General features: G+C 44.3%; 1 non-coding gene across 1 annotated transcript; it reads right to left on the bottom strand.

Annotated features, from left to right (window-relative positions):
• Positions 1-4,385: 4,385 nt before the first annotated feature.
• LOC111723769 lies at positions 4,386-4,492 on the bottom strand. The gene has a single exon (XR_002772239.1). It is a non-coding gene; the product is annotated as a U6 spliceosomal RNA (small nuclear RNA).
• Positions 4,493-14,551: the final 10,059 nt, after the last annotated feature.

Genomic DNA, 14,551 nt, shown 5'->3' on the forward strand with positions numbered 1-14,551 from the left:
GCAACCAAGATTGTGACTTTCACTAGTAATACCAGTTTGGACAATTAAGATCATGAATTTAACCTAGAAAAAGTGCTACATGTCTCATTGCTATCTATCACTATGGTTACCTTTGAAGTACTCCCCTTGGGAAGCTGTGCACACACACACACGGGCACTGCTAGTCCTCTGAAGAACCCTGACTAATACAGCCCCTTTTGACTGCAACGGTATAATCCATCCCAACTGGGCTGAGAAGAGGAGCAATGCCAGACCAGAATACCTAGACGTCTTACCTGAATTTCTGCAGTTGTTTAAGCATGAATGCTTCTCAGATTGTTCTATGCCATTGGTTAATTCCCAGAACACTGAAATCAATATTTTTGTCAATTTTTTTCAAGCTTTATAGATGCTTTTGGAGAAAAGATTAACTGACTTCCTTACTCAACCATATCTATAAGTTCTGTCAATAATTCAATTTTAAAATTACACCATTGTAATTAGCACACAGAGTGTAGTGATGGAATGATTGGAAAGGCTATGAATGCCTAGTGGGTGATGTCATGACAGACTGATCCATCAACCAGGGCAGAATGGAAGAGGTCAAAATGGCTGATCACATTCACATTACTATCAGTCCCAGACATGATTTATAAGTTGGAAGGGTTGTTCTAAGTCGTTTATATGTCTTGGCAGGTGTCAACTGTTTTAAACCACTGAATTGCAATTCTGCCTATATATGTATGTGTATATATCCATATATATATACATACACATACATATCACATCATATAGGGTGGGCATAAAGTTCATGTGCAATTTAAATAGTTATAATATGTACATGTTTACATTATGTATCAGAATATATACCTGTGCACATATACAAGTATTTATAAACATTCATGCTAAAACAGCTTTCTTCATCCTTTCATTCCCACCATTCTGATTGTTATAAAATTATATAAACTCCAGATTCATTGTTAATCCCATTATCTCTAGGCATAATGTCTTCCACAGAGACAGAGAAGATAGTCCAGGTACACTTTCTTCTATTTCCAAGCAGAAGAACTTTTTTTTTTTTTTTTGCAGTTTAGCTAGGGCTGAGTTTGAACCCTTCACCCTCCGTATATGGGGCCGGCACCCTACTCACGGAGCCATAGGCACCGTCTAGAAAAACATCTTGAACAGAGGAATCTAATGTTAATGTGAGCCCAGTTTCATGAAAATTAAACATAAGACCATATTATTAATTCAGATAGTAATTTCCAAAAAGATGTCAACAGTACTTAATTATCCAAAACAATCTGATTGGCTGTGACTACTGCTTTGGGGGTGAAAGAGCATCAGCCTTGTAGTTTTAACAACAGCCCTAAAGTGGTCCAGCATCTTAAACTTGCAGAAGAAAGTAAAAAGCTCAAATTAACTTCAAAGCTCAAAGTGGCTTCAGTACCAATTTTTCACGCTAGATCATGAATAATGTCACTTGGCTGAAACTCTGTGATGAGTGTCTCCAGGGAAATTTGTAAAGCACGTGTTAATCTTCAACCTCTACCCGAGAGTTTTTCTTCACAGCCATTTGCCAACTGTCACCGTCCTCCCTGTGACAGGGTAAGTTTAGTCATGGGGGTTGGCATGAGCAAGAGCAAAAGAGACGGTGGGGATGGAAAGGTGGATCTGAGATGTGTTTGAGATGTCCTCTGACAAAGGACTACTCAAGGTAGCGGGGTAGGGGTGACGCTGTTCCATTTGCTGTCACCCTTAGAAGTTTGGAACACACTTTGATTTTTCCCAGGGTCTCAAATTAAGGCAAGTATAGACGTGTATTCATAAACGAATACTAACACACATTACCAAGAATAGCTACTATGTAGTGAATGCTCGCCCAGTGCCTGGCATCGTACCACAGCTGTTTGAAATTAATTCGAACTTCTTGTTTATAGTAACGCATGCTGTTGAAACAGGCCATTGCTTTATCTCGGTCTATTTTATTTATGCTTCATTCAAATATATAGCATTAAATTCTCTCTCCAACTCTATGAAGTAGGTACTATTAATATCCCTGTTTTACAGATGAGGAACCAAGAATTTGAGACGTAATCAGTCACTTGGCCAGTGGCAAATCAGGATTTAAATAATTTTGTTCTAATCTCAATATTCCTGCCTCAGCCATTGAATTATTTGGTTGGAGTCTTTCTAGGAGAAAATACCTTTCCGTACCACTCTGCATTGGGCTAGTTGTAATATAAAACGGGAAGAAAGATGCCACTGTAAAGGGACTGCCTTGAGCAATGAAGATGATATAAAACCCAAGCCAATATTTGATCTTGAATGTTTCTTTAACAGGGGTATGTCCTGGGTAAAAATGAGGAAACACAGCAAGAGGCTGGGGGGAAATATTGTCTTTTAATAATTTTAAATTCAAAATCAAGCCCATATAATAACACTGACTTTATTCATCCATTTCATTTATGTAAATAGTTGTTGAATACCATCTAGGTGTATAGATTCTGCTAGACATGGAGAGTACAGCTATGAACACCAGGGCTTGGCCCCCAACTCTGTAGGGTAAGGAGCAATCTCACAAGTCATCAGGCTAATAGAATCAATTACAGTAAGTGCCCGGATGGGAGAATTACAGACTTACATGAGCACATGTGAGGAAAGGAGGCCCAGTGTCCTCATGCATCTTCAGAGAGAGCTTCCCCGAAGTTACATGTCAACTAAGACCCAAAGAACAGTCCAGACGAAACGCAGGTGGTAGTCAGCACTCCAGGCAGAGGAGTATTTTTGGAAGCAGGACAAATTTTATAAGCAAATCCAAGAGGTGAGTAGGAACAAGGATCACTGAAGAAATAAAAAGGTTTGCTATAGCTCAGGCTTAGCATATCAGTAAGTAGCAAGAAATGAGATTAGACCATACAGAACCGGAGCTGTTTTTGGAGGGACGAAGTAGAAAGCAAACTTGCGTGACCAAAGAGAGTCCCTGGCTTCGAACAAAACACAAGAGAGATGCAGAACACTGGGGAACCACCCCTTTCCAGTCAAGTTGTATGAACACACGAGCAGTGACTTTTTTTCAAACCAAATAAAGAGGCGCATTTTGATATTTGCCATCCTAATCCAGGCCTGGTTTCTGCCTCGCTCTTCTCTCTAAGTGGTACTTCACAGTGACCCATGAAGTAGACCCCTCTTTCAAAATGAGCCAAAAAGTAAATCGTAAAGGGAGATGCCACCGTCTAATATAGCATTTAATCTAGTTTTACTGTCCCCATCAAATAAAACTCTTTGGAGAAAAATGAAAACAGTAATCGCAGAACACAATTCTCATTTTTGGGATAATGAGATGCCTTTAGGAGACAAGGGAATAGGCCAGTGGGGGTTGAGAAACCCAGGGCTTAGAACAAAAGCTTGTTTCTAGAAACCCAAGTATCCACATGCCCCAATGGCCGCCAGGCACTGTGGTCATGAAATAAAACAGGAGGAGAGATTGCCACTGGGACAGGACAGCCTGAGGCCTGGGCTGAAGGGAACCGACTTGTGGATGCCCTGAACACAGCCTGCTTGTGGGAAGAGTTCATCCGCCCTGGGTATGACAGTGTGAAATTTCTGAATAGGGGTGAGAGCAGCGGTTGTCTAGAATGTTATTTCCCACCTTTCCTCTTTGCTGAGATAACACCTCATATTTCTGGGGTCTCTGCCTGTGCATGTCTTGCTGTAGTTCTGATAACTCTTTGTCATTCCCCAGGAAAGATGGGGCCTGCTCAGCAAACCCCCGCTGAGCCCTGAGCCCTCTCTTCCTTGACTTCTCACCTCCCCAACTCCAGGAACCTTTGGGAAACATGTTTTGTCTGTCTCACAGCACCAAGGCTCCATGGGCACGGGACTCTGCCTGTCTGGTTCATCTCTGGCTATCCAGTCATTTGTTCATTGTTTTAAAAAAATAATTTCCACTTATGTCAACAGAGTGTTGCAATTCCAACTTGAAAGCAAACATTTATTCCATACCAACTACTTGCTAGCCACTATGCCAGGAATTTTCTCAAGTTTTTTCCTATTGTGTCTTGTAGGAGGCACCTGTGAGAAACACCTGGGTGATAAGGGATTGGGGAAGGGATTTAACATCATTGGTCTCTCGTTAAAGAGCTTGTGATGAGAACACTGACATTGTGGCCTAGCAGTCTCCACTCTTGTGGTGTGTTACTCCTATAAGTAACCTCCAGAGAAGCTGCTGCGGGAAGTAAGACTGACAGCCTGCTGCTGGGATTGCTGCTGAGATGCTCGCTCCTGCTAATACTGACTGTGACTTCTTTTTTTTTTCTTTCTTTTTTTTTTTTAATTGAATGGTAACTATGTACATTAATGCACTTCTGGGGTATAGTGTGGAGCTTTCACACAATCTGAAATATAAAAATATGGAACGCTTCACGAATTTGCGTGTCATCCTTGCGCAGGGGCCATTCTAATCTTCTCTGTATCGTTCCAATTTTAGTATATGTGCTGCCGAAGTGAGCACTGACTGTGACTTCTAAGGTGCTTCGGCACCCGAGACCTGCACGAGACCTACCCCGAGCAAGCTGGCACAGTGGCCCGTGTCCAGACAGTTGAGTGAGCTGGGGCTGGAGACCTAGCATCCCGGCTCCGACAAGGCCCTGGGATGAGGCCAGAGGCACGGCATCACCGGGCCCCAGCAAGTGGTACCTCAGAGGGGACCCGACAGTGTCTTTATAGCAACCTTAGGTGTTTATCAGCTTTGCATAGGAGAAAAAAAACAAGACTCAGAAAGATGAGTGACTTGCCCAAGGCCATGTGCAGAAGGTGTGGCAAAGCTTGCATTCAAAGCCCTGTCCTTCCCCTGTCCCCAGAAGTGACATCATCCTGGCTACTTCAGTCTCTGCTGATCTTAGCAGGACATCTAAAGTTTTTTTCATTCTAACCAGATATATGATTTTTTCTATATCCAGGTACCCTATTATATAAAACATAAAAAATAAGCCTATTGAGATTTTAAATGGAAATTGAATCAATTGCTGTAAGTAGAAGACAACCTTAAAAATGAGACAGCAAACCAAAACTGAGAAGAGTTCTACAATTCTAGCTAGACACCCAAGTTTCTGGGCCCATGAACGGCCGCAATCTAGACGAGGGGAAGATCCAATCACGTCTCCTGAGATTTTCCCCTTGACCCAGCTGAGACTAGCAATTTATAATTGGTGCTTAGAATAGTGGAAAACAACAAGTACTATTAAAAAAAGTTTGTTAACACAAAAATATGTAACTGATGGGTGTCAGGTTTTACCATCTGGCGAGTATAAAAGAAGGGAAAAAGGAAGGAAGGAAATAAGACAAAAGGAAAGACATGAATAATAAAGAAATAAGAAAAGAAATCACAGCATGATATATATAAAGAAGAAAATATCTGTGTCACTCTGTGTCAATTAGTTGCTCCCAGGGCCCAACTAAACAAAACTTTCACACCCTCCCTCCAGACATCCTACACTTTACAGGATAAAAAACAATATTGAGACAGTGTCCCAGGAAAGAAATAATTAGAGTTTAACATAAAATCGTGTCCCAGGTGTGTTCCCAGGCACAGGAGTAGCATGCTTCACCGAGGGATAACAGCACTTTCTTTAGGGCGGTACCTTGATAGCCTCTTTGGGCATAAAAGGTGGGGATCCCAAGCCTGGGACAGATCTAGAATGAGGGGATCAGAAAAAAAGGAGGTGAACAGAAGAATGAGGAGAGAGGGATCTGGAGTTTCCTAGGTGGCCTGGAAAACGAGGGAGGTTTGTGGGAATATGAAAAAGCAGGGAAGATAATAATCTTGCTCACAGCCCTTTGTGTGTGGGAGAGAGAGACACAGGGAGGGACCTCTCCTCTCCTTCCCTCCCATCCTTCCACTGAAGACTAGAAGCTCCACATCGTCAGGGCTGGTGTCTGTTTCGCATTCACGGCTCTGTATCCAAGCATCTAACCCAGCGCCTTGTACACAGTAGATGCTCAATTTATATCTGTTGGCTGAATAAGTAACAAGGGGAGGTGGGGCAGCAATGGCTGGAATCCAGATGCTAGGGGGAAAGACCATTAGTGAGGCCCCGCGTGGTGGGGGAAACTGAGGCATAGTTAAGAAGAGTGATGTGAAGCATTCAGGGGCAGTGTGTTCTCTGTACTCTACGCCCTTCATCACACTCAGGGCCACTGAGATGCCGTCTGTCCCCATCAGTGTGCCGGTGGGACTGTAGGAGTTGGGGTGGATGAAATGAATCAGTTTCCACTGGAATGGCAAGAAGATGGTAGTTACCAGATTTCTGCCTACTTTGAAAAGGCCAGGAAGACACAAGCCCCTTGTAACTCTTGGAAATCTAGGCAAGAGGCAAGGTGGAAAGGCAAGGAGATTTAGAAGGCTGGCAGGAACTAACCAGGTTATAGTGGTGCACACCTGTCATCCCAGCTACTCAGGAGGCTGAGGCAAGAGTATTGCTCAAGCCCAAGAGTTTGAGGTTGCTGTGAGCTATGATGACACCACAGAACTCTACCCAGGGTGACAGAGTGAGACACAGTCTGGGAAAAAAAAAAAAATCTTGCAGTCTGAGAGATACCTTCTACCCCTGCCCTCCCCAGCTAGCTGAGTCTTGGAATATACTAGAAACAGAGCAACTCCGGTGAAGGAGTAGCTTAAGTTCCAACCCCCGCCATGTACCAGCAGACACAAATGGCATTGCATGGTTCAGCGTCACACCCAGCATAAATCAAACAAAGGCAATGTAGAAAGCAGGCCTCAGTGTCTCCTGCAGAATAAAGCACAAGCTATAAACCATCCTTCCCTGTGGAGCCATCCGGGAAGTAGATGGGCCCATATTCCAATATCAGCAAAAGCTATTGATTGGTACTTATTAAGTGGCCACGTGCTCCTGGTACTGGACAAAAGATTCAGTTCCACTTATAAAAGCACTCACTCAATAAGAGTATCAACATTAATATAAATACTGAGTGACAGTCCCATCATGACCCTTAGAGGCCACATCAGAGAAGGCCCTGAGGATTTAGAAAACAAGCCATTGTTGGCACAATCTCCTCCAGGGAGACAGGCAAGAGGCTCGCTATCCTGGTTTACAAAGGACATTGAAAACAAAAAATGCTGGGATAGCTATTGGAAGACAATTTTTTTAATTCTTTAAGACACATACAATAGCAAGCAGTAGTTGCTTCTGTCCTGCAAGGTGAGGCTTACATCCTTGGTTTCCCCCAAAGGTAACAAGCAGATTTGCAAATCTCAAATTTGCCTGTATAAAGATTTTCAAAAGGGAGACGAGTTCTTCCACAAGGCAGGGATAATTTAGCCCTTTTAAAGCTAAAGGTATAAACATTTGGCAACGGGAAGTGCAGAAAGAGATGGGGTGGGGCTGGGGTACATAGAAAACCTTTGCCATCGATGCTGCAGGAAAAACAAATAAACCATCCCTTGATTCAAAGATTGGTCCCTGAACTGTATGTCATTTCTAGGAATAACTTCCCATTAATCCCAAGAAACATTTATATCTATAAAGTTTGAACAGCTCTTCCATCAATTTATCGGGGATTTATAATAAGGGAGCTGTCATTTTCCAACAAGGAGATGATACGCCCGTTGACTCCATTTCTCTTGCTGGCACATGAGGAAATGGTGAGTAATGCCTCTTGCCCCGTGGGAAATGAATCAAGGGTGGCATAAACACACCCAGAGCCTTACAATGGAGAACTCTGGTGTCCTGCCTGTCATCTCCTTCTCCCTCAGCTGATCAATGACAATATGTAAATTCGTGTCCAAGACAACCCGCCCCTGTCTGCCCGCGTTCTGGGAGCCCCTCCCTCCAGGATCCCTTTGTGCATCTGTGACAGAGCAGCTTGATGAATGGTCTCCCTGACGCTCTCTGTCTCATTAGAGGACAATCCTGTGCTCAATCCTTAATGGACTTTACAAATTGGTCACCCTCCCTCTGGTGCAAGATTATTATGATTTTATTATTCATTCTGGGAATTAGTTGCCAAAAATGACAACATGATCAGTACCACTGACAGATACAAGGAAGATCTCCCATGACATCTCGGGAAAAGGACCATCTGAAATAATGTTTGATCTTTAATTAGGAAGAAATGATTGGCTACCTTTCAGCAGGAAAAATGGGAAGCTGCAGTGTATGCACACTCTGCTATGAGAAGCCTGCAGGCCCCATGGTGCTAAAGGCAAAAATTAAGGCAGCTAATACATGCAGAACAAAGCCCTCGCTAAGCCAGCTGTAATATGCAAGTCAAATGTTCATCATTGTCAACCTCAGTTCTACATCATGAGTCAGAAGACATAGACTCAGATCTTGGATCTGACACCAAACTGTGTGGGCAGGTCGTTGATTCTCTTCTGGTGCCAGTTTTGTTTTTTTTTTCATAAGTATAACTAGACAGGTAAAGCAAGGGTCATTTAGTCTTCTCAGTTCTGAAACTCCATCTGTGGCTGACACTGTTGGTTACCTACACAACCACCATTCACTTCTCCCTTCTACTCCATAGGCAGCATCCATCTCCCGCAACAGAGATAGAAAATGACAGGTAACTCATCTCTGTAGCCTTCCTGGCAACCAAAGGTGGCTATGTGATATAGCCCTACCAATGAAACATAAGTGGACACATGCAGGGGTGGAGAGGCATCTGGGATTTAAAAAAGAGAGTGAGAGAAGAGTGGGGAGAGAGGGGAGGCGAGAGAAAAATGAGCAGTTTGACATCTTCATCCTCTCCTCCTTCCTTCCAACTATGGATACTGATGAGTTAAGATGTGAACCTGGGGCTTGGCTCCTGTGGCTCAAGCGGCTAAGGCCCCAGCCACATACATCTAAGGGGGCAGATTCAAATCTGGCCCGGCCCGCCAAACAACAATGACAGCTGCAACCAAAAAATAGCCAGGCGTTGTGGCGGATGCCTGTGGTCCCAGCTACTTGGGAGGCTGAGGCAAGAGACTTGCTTAAGCCCAGGAGCTGGAGGTTGCTGTGAGCTGTGATACCACGGCACTCTACCCAGGGGGACAGCTTGAGGCTCTGTCTCAAAAAAAAAAAAGATGTGAACCTGGAGCTACAGCAGCTGTGTTAAGCCAGGAGGGGTAGGGTAGACCATTTAGAGAAAATGACCCAGAGCCACAGCACTGTGAGCCTGCTAAATTAACCCTGCAATTTCCTACTTCTCACTTTCTTGTTATAAGAAGAAATATAAATGCAAACAGATAAGCCATTATTTTCAGGTATTATTTTCTTCCTTGCAGCCAAAAGCATTCCAAATGTTTTATTGTCCCAGGTCATCTTTGCCTTTTTTTTATTTTAAATTTTGTGCCACAGATGACAGCGGCCTTCCTTGCTCTGATGGATGTTGGACTGGCTCCAGCAGGAGGCCCTAATACACCCAGGAAAGGATGGAGAGAACACTCAGTCCTCCTCAAACTCATTCTCAGCCTGGTACAATCAGTTATTTCACTCCTGTGGTCTCACAGGCTCTCACAATCTCTCAGTAACTTAGAACCTTCGGTGGATGAGATGCTCCTGAAGTTTTTGCCTCTTTTTAGTTAAAAATGAAAATTCTTGAGGGGGGTCAATAGAGGGAGTGTTAGTAGGGGGACCACACCTGTGGAGCATATTGCAAGTACAAGTTGGATCTATCAGGTGTAGAACACAAATGTTTTAATGCTATAATCAGGTAAATGAAGTGAAGGCTGTGCTGATTAGTAGGATGTGAGCACTCCAATTTGTACAAATAATCAGCACATTGATCCCATAATGGCATAAATGTCTTCATGATCTATGTACAAATGACTTAATAAAAAAAAGAAAGAAAATTCTTAAGAAAATATCTTTAGCCTTGGTGCCTGTAGTTCAGTGATTAGGGTGCTGGCCACATACACTAGGGCTGTCACATTCAAAGCCTACCCCAGCCTGCTAAACAGCAATGACAACTACAACAAAAAAATAGTCAGGCATTGTGGCAGGAACCTGTAGTCCTAGCTACTTGGGAGGCTGAGGAAAGAGAATCACTTAAGCCCAAGAATTGGAGAATTTGAGGTTGTTGTGAGCTATGATACCATAGTACTCTACTGAGAGTGACAGTGAAAATCTCTCAAAAACAAAAAAGAAAAGAAAATATCTTTAGAGCTGACATTTGATCTTAAAATATACATAAGTTTTACAAAATAATATTAGCAAAGTGTTACATGGGAAGAGAGCTTGAAGTCTAGTTGAAGAAATGTTTAAAGATTATTTTTTGAACCATCTCACAACTTTTAAGAATCTACTCTAAACCTAAGATATGCAGAGACTGTCATAAGCAATTAAATATCTGCTTTACTGCTGGATCCCAGAAATTATGACTTTTATTAGCTAAATGCTCTATAAAATGCTGAACTAGGCTGGGTATGGTGGCCCACACCTATAATCCCAGCACTTTGGGAGGCCAAGGTAGAAAGATCACTTGTGGCCAGGAGTTCAAGACCAGACTGGGCAACATAGTGAGACCCCATCTTTTTTTTTTTTTTTTTTTTTTGAGACAGAGCCTCAAGCTGTCCCCCTAGGTAGAGTGCTGTGGCATCACAGCTCACAGCAACCTCCAACTCCTGGGCTCAAGCGAGTCTCTTGCCTCAGCCTCCCAAGTAGCTGAGACCACAGGTACCCTCCACAAGGCCTATTTTTTGGTTGCAGCCTTCATTGTTGTTTGGCGGCCCGGACTGGATTCGAACCCGCCACCTTAGGTGTATGTGGCTGGTGCCTTAGCCACTTGAGCCACAGGTGCTAAGCCGAGACCCCATCTTTACAAAAAGTTTGTTTGAAATATTAGCTGGCATGGTGGTTCATGCCTCTAGTCCCTGCTACTCAGTAAGCTGAGGTGGGAGTATCACTTGGGCCCAGGAGTTTGAGGTTACAGTGAGCGATGATCAACCCACTGCACTCCAGTGAGGGCAACAGAACAAGACCATGTCTCCAAAAAAATAAATAAAATGCCAAACTAACAAACATTTCCCTAACAACACCATTCTGAGTGACTCGGACAAAGATCCATTTTAGCCTAATTTTGATGTAATTTCCATTCATTCTGGGATAGCAGAAGCACTTCCATGATAGATCTCATGTCTGATTAGTTTGAGTGAGTGGAAGGGACAGTTATAGCTGGATTTATAGTCACTGGATAATCTCTGAGCTGCTCCGTACCAAAGCTACTGAGGCTGGAAGCAAGTGTCACTAGGACAGCCATTTATGTGACTAAAATGGAAACGCAAGATTTGATGGGAGGAAAGAAATGCATGCACCTATAACTCTAAGATATATTGGCGAGTTTTATGTTTGCTTTTTTTTCAGGACTACATCCAGCACCTGCCCCCCTCCCCACCCCACCTCTAGAGATGTGTGTGTATGAATAAAGGGGCCTTAATGAAACCATGAATAATAAGTAAAGGGCTTCAGAAAAAAACACCACAAGGTCTCTGAATATTCTAATTCGAGCCACATGCAGCATACACATACCCGGGCCTCACTAGCCATCCTTCCTAGGAAATTCATTTGCTCCTTCCCACTGTTTGTTATTTTCTTTCCCCCGCTTGAAATATGTTCTGCCAAAACCCCCACAGCAAAATAGTCAAAGTGTCTCAATGCTGGCTTTTTAAAACAACAGGTAGAACCAGTAATGAGTTGTTTCAATGTGTGCTTGGCCAAGCCTGCTGAAGACGAACCCCAAACTGCCGTTGGGGAGTTGACAAGCTCCCCAGCCCCTTGCCAATCAGTTTCGTTCTCCTGGCAACTCTGAAAAGGTGTCACTGAAAGAGACAGTTCTGTATGTAAGTGGAAACCAGGGGATTAACGGCCAGGGCTTTCTTTGTCACTTGTTTGGCCTGAGTTTCAAATGCCTAAGTCTTAAGGAGGAAGAGAGGCTTCCATAAGCAAGATACAGAATAACTATGCTGTTAAGAAAAAAAAAGTTGTTAGACAGGTTTTAATGTAACCTGAGCAACCCCCAGCCTCACCAGCCACAGAATACAAATGCAATTACATTGAAGTCTGAACTACACTGGCTCCTAGCCTCCACTTCAAAAGCTCCCATTATTTTGGGGAGTCCTTTTGATGTGTCTTGGTTCCCCTGGATGGAGAAGCCCCAGCATCATCTCTCCCCACCCCACCCCACCCCCCTCCCATTGCCACAGCTGCCAGCCCTGCAGAGAAGGCTGTTTCTCTGCCTGGAGTATAGCCTCCCTAGAACTCCCAAGATGAAAACCCCTCAGCACTGAGCTCCCCTCGGCTCTTACTGCACTAAAACCACACTTGACACACAGAGTCAGGGACAGGACACTGGAGACTCAGAAGGGGAAGGGCGGGGGGCGGGGGGTGTGAGATGATAAATTATCTATTGGGTACAATGTCCACCACTCAGGTGATGGGTATATTAAAAGCCTAGGCTTCTCAAAAAAACAAAACAAAACAAATGAAAGCCACATTTGAGTCCCCTGCAGAGAAGGAAAGTATCCCTCTTTTCAGCTCTGAATCCTGGTCTATCCCCAATGTGCAGGGCAGCTAAGCTTGTGTCCTGAATCTCAAATTCCATCATGAAAACCATTTTGTTAGGTATCAGCCTCAGGCCCTCTCAGCTTAAAGGTCAGACTTATTCTAAAGACTGAGCTAGAGAAGACTTGTTGTTTTCTCCCACCCTCCGGGTGGCCAGACACTAGATTTCCTCTCTAGGCTACTGTCCCTACCTGCCCCCACGAATATTCAGAAGGCAACTGTGGGTATATGGGTTCTATCCTCTTCTCTGGAAAGTAGCTGCCCTCCCAGGAAGCCATGTTTCCACCGGGTGGCATTTCCACAGCTAATTGGAGCAGAGGAGACTGCTGAGCCACGCTGGGTTTATTCAGACTCTCTCTCTCAAACCAGGGAGACAAGATAATGATGATGATGGTAACATCACCATGATCTTCACCAACTGTGGCTTCCAGGAGAAAGACTTGGAAGGTTGCCAGGGGAGATCTCCGGGTCTCTGCCATGTGAGCTGAGCGGCCTGACTGAGCTTTCCATCCCCTTGCTGTAGGAGCTCCAGTAACTCAGAAAAGGCTACTCACACTGCAGCCTAACAGTCCTCATTAGCACACAATGGTCCCTAAAGCCTGGCTTCAGTACCCGCTTCATCACCATCACCACAAATGTGATGAATCTCGATGTCACTGCGTGCCATGGATGACCAGCGCTGCATTTCCCATTGGCAAGAGCTCAGTACCATTCCCAAGCCTGAAGACCCCATGAAACGCACCCCCAAACGTGTCTTGGAGTATCTGTTTCCAGGCATCACTCCTGGTCCCAGTGCCGGGTCCACTCAGAGGATAACAAACTATCAGATTTGGTTTGTGTTTTTGCTGTTGTTATTGTTGTTTAAGCAGAGAGAATTTAAGAAAAGGAAGTGTCATTTGGGAATGAGGATGTTAGCCCTGTACAGAGCAAAAAGAACACTCGGGTATCACACACGCAGCAACTGGAGGAAGTGGCCACCTCTAAGGCTGTGGGAACCAAGGAAAGAGGTTGGGATCATTGGAATGTAGAGGCTCAGGGAAGGTTCCCTCCAGAGCTACAATGCAGACCTCTAAAGAAGAGGCACTGCCCAAGGGGTGCAGTGAAATCTGATCTTAGAGGAGGAATTCCCACGGGCCTGAGACCCAGACCTCTAAAAAGAGGGCACCGGGCAGCCACTACTGGTGTCTCTAGGCAGGCACAACATGGCTGAATCTGCTAAGGTTGGAGAAAGTACAGGTGAAGCCCAATGCCGCTACACAGATGAACTGTCCCTGTGGGTCAGGAAACAACTGGGATAATCCTCCCGGGGAGAGAATATCTTCCAGCACCCTCTAGCTCCCCATATTGGCAGAGCCTTACAGGAAACAGTTGGCACATGTGGAAATAATGCTTTGCAGAGTCCCAGGCTGTGTCACAAAGCAGAGTACAGAGGGTGGATTTTGAAGCAGAGAGACAATAGCTTAATAACTGGCACAGAAAGCATGAGATAATTGTATTTGTCCAAACAGAGCAAGGGCTTTGAAAAGATAGAGAGAAATGAAGCGAGGTTCTGTCTAAGACAAAAACACAGCAGAAACAGAGACCAGGGAACAGCTGTCGGTGGACAGGGCTGCCACGCGGGGGTCCTGGGAGTGGCGGGCAGAGGGGAGAGGAAGAAAGAAAGTAAAGGGGGGGCAGCACCTGTGGCTCAAAGGACTAGGGCGCTGGCCCCAGATGCTGGAGGTGGTGGGTTCATGACCCAGCCCCAGCCAAAAACTGCAAAAAAAAAAGAAAGTAGAGGGGCTCCTGGGTGAGGGGCAGAACTGCAACAAACAAATGAGAACTCTGTAATCTAATCAGTATATCCTCATACTAATCTGAAATTAAAAAATAAAAGAAAGAAAACGGAACAGTAGATTGCAGTCCTGGAGCAGAAGGCCTCGAGTGGCAAACCCAGAAGTTGGGACATTTCTCTACAGTCATTTGGAACCCACTGAACATTTTTAATCAGGAAAATAAAATGATGGAAGATG

The sequence above is a fragment of the Otolemur garnettii genome, unplaced genomic scaffold (assembly GCF_000181295.1).
Source record: "Otolemur garnettii isolate 467f Iridium unplaced genomic scaffold, OtoGar3 scaffold00015, whole genome shotgun sequence".
Lineage (NCBI taxonomy): Eukaryota > Metazoa > Chordata > Mammalia > Primates > Galagidae > Otolemur > Otolemur garnettii.